Source organism: Monodon monoceros, unplaced genomic scaffold (assembly GCF_005190385.1).
Source record: "Monodon monoceros isolate NGI ecotype Baffin Bay Population unplaced genomic scaffold, NGI_Narwhal_1 Super_Scaffold_13, whole genome shotgun sequence".
In the NCBI taxonomy this organism is placed as follows: Eukaryota; Metazoa; Chordata; class Mammalia; order Artiodactyla; family Monodontidae; genus Monodon; species Monodon monoceros.
Genome location: NW_021703769.1, coordinates 19,538,250 through 19,553,514, shown reverse-complemented (window position 1 = coordinate 19,553,514; position 15,265 = coordinate 19,538,250).

Sequence of the window (15,265 nt, the reverse complement as noted above, 5' to 3'; positions counted from 1 at the left end):
TAATTAATCCACTATAGGCTCCCCTACCAAGACTGGGAAGGAAACACCAAATTCTACTTGGTTTCTTTCTAATTAGTAACAGAGAGCAGGAGTGAGGGAGAGACAGACAGACTAAGGACGGAAAGGGGCTGAGCTAAGTGGGGTGTGGTTCACATGTGTTCCCAATCATGACCACACAATGAAAATGTTTTCTTTCTGGGGCAATCAGGCAAAATCTTGGAAAAATGAACTTTTTTTCCTCCTGTATGTACAATAACAATATCACAAATTTGAAACTTTTCCCCCCAATCTTGGCACAGTTTGGCTTCCAAAAGATTTGGTAAACTTCCAAGCTCTGATGGTCTGTGCATGACCCTTTTCTCCAAGGACTAAGACATTCATTTCATAGTAATAATAAGCAAACATGTATATGATGCATATCATGTGCTCTAAGTGTTTTCCATATATTGACTAAAATTCGACTCCCTTTAACAGCCCTACAGTTCAGCACTATTATTATCTCCACTCAACAGATGGAAAAGCTGAGGCACAAAGAGGTTTAGTAACTTGTCCAAAGTTAATCAGCTAGTACAGGGCAGAGGCAGAATTCACAGTCAGGTTGTCTAGATACCAAGTCTGTGCTCATCACCATTGTCCATTCTTCTGCCACGCAGCCTCCATAGTGGAGGGGTTAAGACAGAGCCAGAGGCATGAGGCACAGGACCTAATGGAGGAGTTAAAGAAGAGACACGGAAACCAAGATGAGAACCCTTAGGAAAGGAAGCCATACCACCAGGCAACAGGGCAGCAGCCCCTCTTTTGCACTGGGCTCTGCCTTTCTGGTTCTGCTCTTTTCCAGAACAACTGTCACCATCACCCTCGTTCATTCTGCTTCCTACTGCTTTTCGCTTTGATTGACATCCCAATTCCATTCTCTTACACTCTTGACCTTGAATTCCATTTCTAGCCTGGGCTTCCCCCAGGTCCTGACCTCCATATCTCCATCCCTGGCCAAGTACCCTCATCCTGGCTCCTAATTGCTCCCTTTGCTTACTGCCTGGTTTAATGTTCAGACCCTGCATTGGCCCCAGGCTCTGATTAATTGCAGCCTAGGACTCGGCAGCAGGGGTCTGAATCCCTTCCCAGCCACTAAAGTAGCCAGACTTGACCTCTGTCAGCTAAGCAATGGGGGTGCCACACCCACCTGTTGAATACAGAGGCTGCCGTAAAACAAACTTCATGAGTTGGTGTATGTCACAGACACGGCTCTGCCAGCAGGAAGGCCCTCAGGGGCTGGCTGCCATTTGCTAAACGGTCAGCATGGATGTATAGATAGATGGATGCATGGTCTCTGACCTCCCCTGATTCCTTCCAGGGTTAGAATTCTCGGATAGTGATGTTCAGGACCCTGGGGAAACCACAATTCCAGGAACAGCTGGCCAAGCTGACATTGTTGGAGCAATTGATGGATTTCAGGGGCAGAGATTAAGTTTAGGTCGGGAAGAGAAGCACAGGTCTAGGATACAGAGCAGTGATTCAAAGATAATGGGTCTGAGCTGACTAGGGAGAAGGAAACAAAGTATTTAATCTGGGAGGGAGGGATATAGATGGTGGAGATATTCTAGTATGTGGTTCCCAATAAATGCACCCCAGTTCAACTCAGAAGCCTGATCTTTCCCGTAAGAGTAGAGGGTATTGGGGAACATATTAATCTCTCAGAGCAGCAGGGAGCAGGGGCCTCACTCCCTGGATTCTCTAGGCACATGTTTGGGTGTAAACTCCTTTGAAGTGACATGAAGAGAGCACAGAGGGAGAGAAGGTATACATCTTTTATGTGCTTGTATATGCTGACCGTCTGCTCTATGTGTTCAGCTGCTTTGGATGTATTCATTGGCTTCCTAGATGTGGCTTCTGAAAATCACATATATATATATATATCTGTCTATATTCTGAATCACTCAATAAAACATCAGGTTGTTTAATTTCACTACTACCCTATGAAGTTATGGTTACTATGATTATCATTATCCGGTTTTACACAGGAGGGAATTGAAGCATAAATAGTTAAATGTCCCAGAGCCAATATGTAAACCTTGTCTGGGCTCTTGGTGCTGTGCTATATTGTCATCATGATAGCCAAGACAGTCACTGCCTTTCACACTTCCAAATCCTGTGGCTTATTCTCCAGTAGTCCATGGAAGCCTGTATATGAGGAGCCCTACACAATGAGACAGTGATGAACAACTAGCCCACCAAGATCAACCATGTGCTCTCTACTGGAATTCAGAATTGATCCATGAAGTGAGCAAATGATAAGGGATGTGAGGTAGAGTTAGTGTGAGTGTTGACATCCAGGTCATACACAGCCATGTGTGCCCCATATTCCTGGAGAAGAGGAAGCTGTGAACCTGCCCAAAAGAACAAAAGCATGGGTGCACTCCCAGGGCAGAACAGAGGCCAAAGACATCTTGTGGCACCCAGGAGATAAAGGCAGTATCTTCACTCCCTGATTCGAAATCTGAGAGCTCTGTGGTCTGGCCAAAAGTTGCTTCCTGTACTTGGATGGTCACTTAATTGATCATGTAAACAATTAATAATATTGACTAATTAAAGCAATCTTTGGCTAAGAGATGAACTGCTTTACAAATGGAGATTGTTCCCAAACTAACATTACTAACTGAGGTTAAAATTATTGACAAATAATAATGATAATAATGGTTTCTTAAATGTTTACTGGGTAACAAGCACTATGCTAATACTTTATATGTATTATTTCAGTTAATTCTTACGATAGTCCTATAAAGTAATTAGTATTAGTAATCCTATTTTTGAAAAGAGGACATTGGGATTAACAGAGGTTAAGGAATTCATTTCTTCATTTCACAAATATTTATTGTCTGCTATGTGTCAGTCACTCTTCCAGGACTTGGAATATATCAACAAACAAAATAGGTCAAGATCCCTCTGCCCTCATGGAGATTATGTTCTACTGGGGTAATCAGAAAGCAAACAATAACCATAAAAAATAAGTTAACTTGTATAGGATATTAGATAGTGAAAAGTTCTATGGTAATTAAATGAGATCTGGAGTGTCAGGATGGATGTGGGTGGTGGCTTGCAATTTCAAACAGCCAGATTAAGCTACACTTCATTAAGAGAGTGATATTTGACCAGAGGCTTAAAGGAGGTGAAGGAAAGGTAGGTACAATATGGTTATCTTGGAGAAGAGTATTCCAGGCAGAGGGAACACCAAATGCAAAGGCTCTGAGGCCCAGGATCAGCAGCACACAGGCCAATGTGGATAGAATAGAAGGGATGATGGAAAGAGTGATAGGGAAGGGAGGGAGGCCAGAGAAACAATGGGACCAGATCTCAGGACCTTGAAGACTGTCATAAGGACTTTTTATTCTGAGTGAAATGGTGACCTATCAGAGAGTTTTGATCATACGAGTGACTTCATCTGACTTACTTTTTTTTTTTTTTTTTAAAGAAGATGTTGGGGGTAGGAGTTTATTTATTTATTTATTTTTGCTGTGTTGGGTCTTCGTTTCTGTGCGAGGGCTTTCTCTAGTTGTGGCAAGCGGGGGGCCACTCTTCATTGCAGTGCGCGGGCCTCTCACTATCGCGGCCTCTCTTGTTGTGGAGCACAGGCTCCAGACACGCAGGCTCGGTAGTTGTGGCTCACGGGCCTAGTTGCTCCGTGGCATGTGGGATCTTTCCAGACCAGGGCTCGAACCCATGTTCCCTGCATTAGCAGGCAGATTCTCAACCACTGCGCCACCAGGGAAGCCCCAACTTACTTCTTGAAAGGACTACTCTGGCCACTGTTACAAGAAAAGTCAAGACCCTAATCTTTAAGGACATATAAGTAAGTGGCAGATCCAGAATTCAAGCTTATTTTACTCCTAAGCATTACACTCTATTTCCTCTTTGGTTATAAATGTTCTAAAGCTATGAAGGGCTGTTTCAAATTAATTTTCCCTCGCTATGTTCTAGTATCTTTCTGCTTTGCTCCAACACAAGAAGCACCTGCAGACTTCTTACCCTACTGAACCGTCATCAGAATATCAGTTAGTATTGATGATGCATGAGATTCTTACCATTTGCCTGGTACTGAACTAAGTTTATAAATATATTGTCTCATTCGATCCCTACAACAAAACTGTGAGGCAATGGTACAATTGTGGTGCTGCTGTCCAGATGAGGACCTGAATCCTGGAGAGTTTCTTTGCTTACCCTGGCTCCCAGGGAACACCCCTGCTTAAAGATTTCCCAGAAGACCCGCCTTGGGATAGGAATGGCCTTTCAAGCAACTTCTCACTGAGAAGTCTGCCAGCTTCTTAAGACCAGGAATCAAGTCATATGCTTCTCTTTATTAATCTCTGTTCCCAGGACAGTATCCTTCACATGGAAGAAGTCTAATATATTTATTTGGGATGAGTGACTTATGTTAACAACAACTTCTAGCTTAGTTAAAATAGATCTTAGAAACACCAAGTATTTCCTTAGAAGGTAATTTTAATTCCATTAGAAGCCACAGAGGAATGCGTTCAATATGGAGTCCTTGGAAAGTATGGGTTAATGAAATATTGAGTGGGTAATGAATTTACATTTGCTGACCCATTTATTCATATTAGGGGGCCACTCTACCCTGTAGCATACTCTGCCACTCCCTTCCATTATGAACCCAATCTGGGTCTCATTTTCATCACTTGTAAAATGGCACTGCTACTAAGGTTGCTGTAATCATTATGTGATCTAATGCGTACAAAGCATTTGCACATCACCTGGTCTATAATAGCTGCTCAAGAAATGTTACCTTTTATTCCAGTATATGCTTAGAATTCCTTTTCTCATCCTAGGGATGCTTGGGTGGATCTGAGTCAGACAGAACTAAAATCTGCTGGGAGACAGACAATCTACTACTGCTTAGGCCTTCAGAAATATGTGCTACAAAACCAGTGGTATATTGGTGAATGTTTAACAACTGGCCTTTTAAAACAAGACAAAAACAAAAACATAAGTGTAGCATTTGTCAGTTTCTATGGTGTAAATACTCCCACCCTGTCTGATTTCAAGTTATCGAGGTGATGTCACTCAACATGGAATTTGGAAGGTAAGGTACACAATTGTCTCTTACCAATGGGTTCCAGCTGTGTACCACTGTGGTTATTTTCCCACCAAGCTAAGCCTTCTCCTGGCTAGTTCAGAAGGTCCTATCACCCCAAGAAGAACCGAATCCACCTTTTCTCCACAGAGGTATTTATCTTTACTGCCTGTATAAACAAGGTGATTCTTACTTTCTTTTAGTAAGCACTTATAAAGTGCCCCAGTCTAAGCCTATTACACACCATAACTCATTTACCCAATAAACCTCCTTTGAGATAGATGTGATTTTTACCCCCATTTTGTGTAGAGAGAAACTGAGAGCCAGCGTGCTATTTCACAACTAACTTTCCAAGGGTCACACAGTCAGTAAACGGCAGAGCCAACATTCAAATGAAGTGGCCTGGCTATGAGTGCATTCTCCTATCTCCTCTGCTGGCTCAGGCACAGAACTGTGGTGGACCCAATCCAGATCACTGCCCAGAAGAGAAGTCCAGAGAATCCTACTGGTCACTATCAAACCACTCCTCTGGGTTAGGAGCAGCCTAGGAGATTTCTTGCTAAATGTTTCCTGCTTCTGAAAACCCCTTCTATTCTGGGTTGATCCCAAGCCAGTCAGCATTATCAGGAGCCTAGAAAGTTCCTCCCTCACTTCTCCTTTTGGTGCCAGCAGCCCAAGTGCTGCACCCTGATGAAGGGGTCTGGGGGCCTCGAGCTGAGGCTCTTTGATGAATATTGCCCTTGCACCTCCCTGGAAGGTGCAATTGCAAAGTCTTCTTTACTCGCCTTTCATAGGCCGGAACAGAAACCCCTGCTACTTCTGGGACTAGGTTTCCAAAGGTTGTTCTGGCAGACGGAACACAACAGCTGCTCAGCAATGCAAGGATCAGGCAGCCCCAGAGGAGGAGGATGTAGTAAGGCCTGGTGCCCTGTGCCAAGCCCAGCACCCACCAGCTGCCTCCCTCCCCCCCTTTCCATCAGAGCAGGAACAGCGTTAACCCTATCAGCACCAGCAGCCCAGGCTCAGAGCAGAGGCTGGGTTTCCCTGAGGCTACGCTGCCCAGGAACCAAGAGCCAGTGACTCCAACTGTTTTCACTCCATGATGGTTTGTTTTATTGTTCTGTCTCCCATTGTTGTGAAGCCACTCTGCTGAGCATTCTTTTCTCATCTTGTTTCTATACCAGTCCTGCAAGTCTCAATACCTTTTAGCCTGCAAGTCAGAGCCATTTCATTGCAGTCTAACCAGCGAATTGTAATAGAGAGAAAACATACATTATAGCAAGTTAAGTGTATTCTAACATTTAGAGGAGTCTATAATGATTAGAAAGTCCCTTATTATGTCATTTCTCTCTCCTTGCACAGAGGTATTAGCATTCTTGGATACCACAAAGCATGAGAAAAACATGGCGAGATTCCTGTTCCTCTGTAGGCAGAGAAGGGAATGCTCATCCCAGATATTGATCCTATACAAAAAAGATGAGATAGAGATTTCTGGATTCCTACTCCGAGGACCTAACCCAGCATAAGCCATTTGGAGTGGGGCCTGGATCCGTAAGGATACACACTAGGAGCTCTTAAACCAAACGGAAAAAACCACACAGATGCAGACGCAGATAAAGCAGACAAATCCACATATGGGAAGGTCCTCCGTCCGGTTCCCAAGAGACAGGCTCCCTGAGGCCTTACAAATGTCGGAGCAGATTCCACTTGCAAATTCTGAGCCGTGTAAACCTAGTGCTCAGTGTTATTCTAGGAAAAATGGAGTGGAGAGATGGGAACGTTTTAGATTTGAAAGAGAGAAGACCCCCAAGCCCCGTCCCAACACACACACCAACACAATTGTGCTTCCTACATCATTTCATTGAGCTTTGCCCCCAGTGGGACTCAGCTGAGTTGGCAATTTGCACAGCCTCAATGGAGATGGCAGAGGGCTGGCCTGGAGCTGGTCTATAGACAGAAGACATGTGAGACTAAGTTACCTGGTGGGTGTGCGGGGGAGGCAAGGAAGGATAGAGACAGAAAACCAGGAGCAGACAGACCTATCGTCACGGAATTGTGTTTCTGCTTTTGTGAAGGCTGTGTTAACATAACCTTGATGAATACACATTCATGAACATAAGCAGTGGTGAACTCAAATAATGGTCAGCTCTTAGTTTTCTAAAATTAATTGTCATTTTTAATGTAAAAAATATAAGGTTTATTCAGTATTAAAGGGAGATTTTTATAAAGAGAAAAATGTATAATCACACTGCCCTAACACAATAGCAATCTGATATCTGTGTCTTCTGTTGAGTTCATATATATATATATGAACACATATTTTAAATAATTATAAATAAAATTTGTGTTCTATTTTTTGTTGTCTTTTTCTTTCATTTAACTTCAGAGTTCACATAGTTTTTGGTGCTTAAAAGAGACTTCTGAGTGACCAGTTTTTAACAGACACAAAATTTTCCAGTGAGTGGAAGTTCGGCCATTGACTAAATCACTCTCTGATTGTCAAATTTTTTAGGTTGTGTCCATGACACATATGTTCTTTGTGAAGCCAAGTTTTGGGTTCTGGTGAATTATTTCCTTGGGATAAATGTCACTGAGAAGAATGACTGAATGAAGGAAAACTAATATTTTGTGGCTTCTGTTACATATCGTCACGTTGTTCTCCAGAAACATTTGCATTGGTTTTCAAAACAACATCACCATAAGAATGGACCAATCTCACAAAAATATTGCCAGCTCTGGAAGTCACTGATTTTTTTTTAAAAATTAGGCACATTTAAAATCTTTTCCAACCCTTAAGCTTTGTAATATCAAATGTAATAATAATAAGAACAATTAAAAAACAGCATTCATTATATGGAAAATAACTCCACTTGATTCTATAAATTCCAAAGAATCCCACCCAGACAATGCAATTTGGATCAATCTGGAAGGGGATGCTTGAAGCTGAAAAGTATCTTCCCTGCTGGAGTGAGATGTGATGCTGCTGGTTAAAAGACAACAGTTTAGTGTTGTTGAATGTGAGGTAGGCAGCTCTGAAGAGTTCTACTAAAACCACTTAATCTGAAGAGGCAAGGGTAATGCTATAAATGTGGAAATCCTTCCAGGAAATTAGTAGAGAAGCATCCCTCTAGCTGCTTGGGGTTGCTTTCTCAGTGGACTATGAGTCTGGCAAGACAGTGATGCTTAGAGTTTCAAGGATTCCCCTCCAGGATACCCTATATGTCATTACTGTGGCTGCTGCTTCTGCTGCTGTTAATAATAATAATAATTTTGAGGGTTTTTTCCATGCTAAGCACGCTAGTGTAGATTACCTCATTTAGTCCTCACAGTGCTATTACACTCACAGTGTAATGAAACAGAAGCATACCAGGCTTAAAATACTTCTCAGGGCCACACAGCTCATTTGTGGACACAAATTCAGCCCATCCCAATCCAGAGCCTTTGCTTGTTCTCCTCAATCACACTGTAGATCATCTCTTTCACTAAACTTTCATTTCACATCTCTTCCTTTCTCACATCCCTTCCCCAGAAATTTCTACAAATCTTCTTTAGTCAATATGCATATTGGGGTTCAGATGGGGGTGTCTTATATGTGTCCTCTACCTTTATTTCTGACCATAAATTTAACCCTGACCTTGGGCATCTCAGATCTGTCTACCACCCGGACCCTCCTTCATTCTCTGGGGCAGGTTTTGCCTCCTTTTTTTTTTTTTATTGTAAGTTATTTGACTTGGGAGCCAAGTTGTAAGTTGAAAACTCTCAGTCTTCTCCAGAAAAATCACCAGATCCATTTGCAAAAGCAACAGTCCCAGTGGCTCACTCTACCATACCTGCTTTCTTCCCAATGACTTGCTCATGGGACTGTCTCCTAAGACTCTCACCACAGATGCTATCACTGAAAGTAGCCAAGGGCACAGGTCCAGCTCAGACCCCACACTTCACCAAAGCAGTCCACATAAGAATAGCTCCTGTTGTAGCACTAGCATTAGAGAAAACATTTATTCAACTTTCCTTCCATCCTCTGGCCATAGAGCATTACGCTGTATTTTTAGGAAATGTTAAAAAAAAACATTTATCACACTCAGAAAGGTCTTGAATAAAGCCACCACAACTTATTTTGAATGAAAAGATAAGGAAATATCATATAGAGCATGTCAAATGCCCCATATTTTTAGTTTGTTCATTTTCCAAAGGAATGAAAATGTAGAGATGTATAACATCAGGGCTAAAATTCAAAAGCCTCTGGAAGACACTAACTTTTCCCTCAATTGCTTATTTCAATCCAAATTACATGGAAATAACATTATACTTTAAAAGATTTAAAAAATAACTGACTAGGTAATACTCTGGTTAATTAAGTGTTAATTAATTTATCAAGTATTTTTCAACATAGGGTCAGAGCATCAGAAATGCCTGGGTAGCTGGTTAAATGCTAACTACTAGCTTGATTCCAGGCTTACCACAACAGATTTATGGTATTGAGGCTTGGGAATTGCAGACTTAAAATTTCCCTTGGTTATTCTGATTTACTCTAAAGTTTGAGAACGGCTGCTCTAGCGCATCTACTCCATATTGTCAGGCTCAGATGAACCGGATGCAGACACAAGTTCTGGAAACAACCAAAGCTGACCTGGCATAGATTCCCCTCCTAAACTCTAGATAGATTGTCTCCTATCTTCCACCTTTTCTATAGAATTCACATTTTCTATAGAATTCACTTAAGTCAGGAGAGCAATTAGGTAATTAGGTAATTAGGTATGACACAAAAGGCTTCAATTGTCTGAACCCATTGCTGAAAAATGATTTTACAAAGATCTAGAAACATCCATGATGGTCTCCTTCATTCAGGAAGAAAATGAAGGGATGCTGCGAATTTAGGCCAAACAGATAATTTTGATAGGGAATAAGGGCTATGATAGGATAATACAGTCTCAGCGGTTGTGGGGGGGGGTAAGTTATGAGAACAAGAAGACAAGAACAGGTGACAGGGGACTGGTCAGGGGTCTCTGGCAACCATCTGGGTGAAAGAGTGGTACCAGTGAGCATGGAGATCCATGACTCCCCTTTGAGGATTTTTGCTCATTTTTCTAAGTTTTGGAAGTTAGGGTGAGCCTCTTCACTCATTTCTGTTAATGGAATCTAACCAATTAATCAGTGGGCATAAGGCCAATGTAAACCAAAATATATTATGAGCTAGTAAATCTGGGCAACCTTTCTCTCTCTCTCCGGTTTGAACTCAACTACTCAGTCCTAGGACAGTGTTTTAGCCCATTTGGGCTGCAGTAACTACTGCAGTAGACTGAGCGGTTCATTAACAACAGACATTTACTTCTCACAGTTACGGAGACTGGAAATCTGAGATCAGGATGCCAGTACAGTTGACTTCTAGTGAACATAGTTTTCCGGGTTTTACACTGCCAACATCTCATATCATCACATGGCGGTGAGCCGAGAGGGGAAGCAACTCTTTTGTAACCCTTATAAGAACATTAATCCCATCCATGAGGGCTCTACCTTCATGATCCCATCTAATTCTAATTACCTCCCAAAGGCCCCACCTCTTAATCCATCCTATTGGGGGGGTAGGGTTTCTATATATAAATTTGGGGGAGATGGGGAGATACAAACATTCAGTCTATGACAGGTGGGCAGTGGGAAATAAAAGGATTCTTTTCAAATAGAGTCACATCCAGCTTCACAAGGTCAGGCAGAACTGTGACCACGGTTTTTCATGGCCCCTATATCCATGCCCTTTGGATGTGTTCTCTCACAAGACTCTGGGCTTGGTCTTGTGTTAATCTTTGAGCAATAGAATATGTTGGAAGTGACAGAATGCTGGATCTGAGCTTCAAGAAGCCTTACACTCTCTTTCTACATGCTCTCAAAAGTGCTGCTACTTTGTGAAGAAGCCTGAGCTACATGGCTGGAGGATGATAAAGCTTAAGGAGAAGATTCCAGTTGTCCCATCAAAAGCCCTTCTAGACCAACCTCAGCCAGCTGAATTCCCAAACAAGGATAATGGTCCAGCCAAGATGAGCAGAGATTTGCCTTCCTGACCCACAGTGGACTACTGATGTATTAGTGAGTGGAAATGAAATCAGAAGGACCACCTGGTTGACCAATGGACAGGTGAATGATAATAACTGCTATTGTTTTAAGCCACTGAGTTTCTGAGTGGTTTGTTACACTGCAATAGCTAACCGATACACTCCCAGAGATCTAAGATATCCAAGAGATATAGACCAAAGAGAGAAAGACAAATATTGCCACTTTCATTGCTGTGACTTTGTAGCTTATTACTATGGCCCAATTCCCGCCAGTTTCTCTCTAGTTTAATCAACAATAAGAAGAAGGTGAAGACATTGGAGATTGGAACCAAATATTCCTTCTGACACTTCTTGAGTCTGGGTTTAAGGAAAAGCCTTACTTGGAGGAAGAATTTCTTTTTTCTGGGTACAAAAGTCACTCACCATACCCACATTCTAACCCTCTATATGGACCACTCCTCAAATAAGCCATTCTTTGGAATAAGGTTACCTGATGGTTGTGCCTTGGCTAGGACTGAAAAAATAATGTACAGAAATAATTACAAAGCAAAGCCAATGAATGGACTTTTCATCTTATTTCTTTATTTCTCCCCTAAAACAGTACCCATAGTTAAGTGTAACAAAATATATATAAAAACAAGCTGTCAGGCTTCTGACACAGTCAATGACTGGAGGCAAATGTTTCCGCTAAACTTTTGATGGAGCCCTGGGGAGAGTAGGAAAGGGTCCCAAACCGGGAGGGATTGGCAGCTGGGCTGGGAGCGCAACTTGACTCTCCCTTCCCTTTTCACAAAGAGGGTTTTGTTTGGATTGTGCAGCATAGTGAGTGATTCCTCTAGAGCCAGGGGGATACACCGTGTTCTGAGGGAACATCTGGACTGCCAGATCAAGCCAAGCTGAAACCCTATCCTGGCCAGAGCTGCCTCGATGAATCAGGTGTAGGTGTATTTTTCCAGGATGTTCCAAACCACATCTTACTCTGAGAAACAAGGTTTTGTCCATCGAAGCTTCATTCCAAGGGGCAAATGATCCTCCTAGGTTCCCATGAAGTGTGTGTTTACAAAGGCTTCCTGCCCAAAAAATCAAATCCAAAGACTGAAAGCACGGCCACCACACATCCTTCTTCAAAGTGTGTTAGGAATCCTCACCAACAAAATCCCTTGTCTCATCAGCAGGCTTACCCCATACCATTCCCACTTTGTGTTTATAATGGAGTTTCAAAAAACTCATCCATCACCTTGAGCTGAAAGATTGCATTTTTAAATCTCCCCCCTTTTTTCTTCTTCCAAGGAAATTTCCCTTCACATTGTCAGGTTCTTCACTTCTTTTACTGCTTTCCTATTGTGCTATTGCTAATACTAACACTCCTATTTTCAATACTCTTTTATTATAATATCTACCACAGACTCCAGGGATATAGTATATTATTATATTATAAACCTCAATATTTGCATTTAACTTATTTTACTTGATACTATTGACCAATTAGAAAGACTCTTTTTTTTTTTGCGGTATGCAGGCCTCTCACTGTTGTGGCCTCTCCCGTTGCGGAGCACAGGCTCCGGACGCGCAGGCTCAGCGGCCACGGCTCACAGGCCCAGCTGCTCCGCGGCATGTGGGATCCTCCCGGACCAGGGCATGAACCTGCGTCCCCTCCATCGGCAGGCGGACTCTCAACCACTGTGCCACCAGGGAAGCCCTAGAAAGACTCTTAAATATCATTTCTGAATCTGATGGCGTCCTAATGAGATTGGTAGAGAAAATGTTATTATTTCCCATTATAAATGAGGAAACAGAGTCACAGACAGAGAGGGATTTGGGATGACATTCCAGGGCCTGATGAATCCTTAACAGTGGGTCATTACTGCTTAGGGGATGGTCAAGCAAGCAGGCAAGGACCAAGACCGATATGGTGGAAGAGAGCAACAAACAAGCCTACTATCATGCAGAACAGGGACGCACACTCACCAGCAAAGAGCTGCAGTCAGATGTTGAAGCACCAGCCTAAATGCATATCAGAGACAAGGTAGGTAATCAAGCCTTCATGCAAATTATAATAACTGATGTAAAACTTGTTTAGGAACTATAATTTGCGGGGAATACTTACCTATATAAAACTAAGTTTTACAAAACATGAGAACTTGGAAGTCAGAATATAGTAGTTTGGGGCATGCAGATTTCAAAATCAGATACTCTTAGGTATATGCATATCCGAGTAGGTCTATTAGCATCATGCTTCTTTTGCAACCTATTCTATTAAATACCTGCTATTTGCCTCCACAGCATTACTTTCCAACTACTCATAGGGTCTTGAGGAAATTAGCCTCTTTTCTATTCTCACCTTTATAATAAGATAAGAATGGACCCAATCCACAACTGTAGATATGGGTCCAGACTGATTTAAATCAATCACATTACTTTTTTTTTTTTTTCCGTTATCTCTGTAATTGGTTCAGAGATGAACATACAACCAAATCATGGCCAATAGAATCCAAGGGGATATTTTGTGTGACTTCTGTGTTTTTCTTAACTTTTTAATTTCTTTATAAACTGGGTGGCTGGTTGTATGCTAGGATTAAGAGATAGTTATGGAGAGAAAACATGCTCTCTACTCTCAACATGTGAATACATAGTTAGAATAACTAGCACTGCATCAGAGATATTGATGAATTGCATTGAAAGGAGACAGGGGAGACCTATCCTTAGTGTCTGTGTTTGAAGAAAAAATAAGAGAAGCATCAAAATCATCTCCAAAATGATGGCATGAGCCTCAGGGTTTTCTGGCTCCCCCTTGGCTTCAGCCACTTCTTTCCTGGATTTTCTGATGTATCAGGGAGTTTGGGTCTCTCCTTGGGTCTATGACTCCAGAAATATCCATTTCTGATTAGGTCATATAATTTATGAGCCAGACCTTGATTTGCTAATATGTAGATATTTGGGAGCCTAAGTGCAAAATCTTCTCATGAACTGACCAAATAATGTCTGTCCAAGGGATGAATACCAGGTAGGTTATTTTAACAACAAATGCAGGATTATTAAACAGAGAGAACTAAAAAGAATAAAAATGGAAATTGAGTTAGAAAGAATAATCAAATAATAAATTACTGTGGAAATATGTGAAATCTTCTGGGAAATTTACTGAACTGACTTTAAACTTCAAGGACAGCAAATATGTATTGAATATCTACTAAGGGTCATGAACTGGTCAGTGATTCTTAAACTGGTACATAAACTGAGCTGGAAAGTAGACCCATGAAGGTTATTTTTTAATGGACATTGAAAACTCAGACCAAGATATTTACACTGAACCATACATTTACAAAGAACCTTTGCTACACATTTGACACAGTCACCGATTCTGCATTTTCATCCATACTATACGATCACACCTGAAGTACAAGGAAAAGTTCATGGCTATTGAGGCATTCTTTTAATTTTACATATAATATATTTCATGTGACATATTACATAGGAACATAATGTAAACTCGAGCTCATTTTCCATGAGCTTATTGCTAAAACTCAGGTTGTGAAGTCAGTAATATCTAAATTAGCATCCTGGATATGTTAGTTACTAGGTAAGGAAAGTATTTTTAAACTTTCTACGCCTCTAAAATGGACAAATAATACCTAAATTTCAGTTATTAAAATAATTAAGACAGTTTCATATATATACACATTATATATATGAAATATATATACACATTATATATATAAAATACAATGCTTGGCACATAGTAGGAGCTCAATGAGAATTGAATGAGTAAGTGGACAGATGAATAAATGAATGATGAAAATAAATAAGACAGAGAAATGATGTATGAAGAAGTTTCTTTCTTTATTTATTTTGGGAAACCATTTTTCACCATGGAAAATATTAGGTACATTGCAGGCATGAATAGATGTCTCAAAATTCATGGTATATCCTTAATTCTGGGTAATTTATTCTGTCTAATAAAAGTTATACATTACAATTATCACAAAATATGATTTAAACTGTGTGTCATGCTATACTTTTTCATACTAATGAATTCATTTTTCAGGGTATAGTATGTGCGTGCATATAGTTTATTTACATATTTAAATATATTTTCTATATATAATCAGACCTTGAATTACTGTACCAGTTTTTA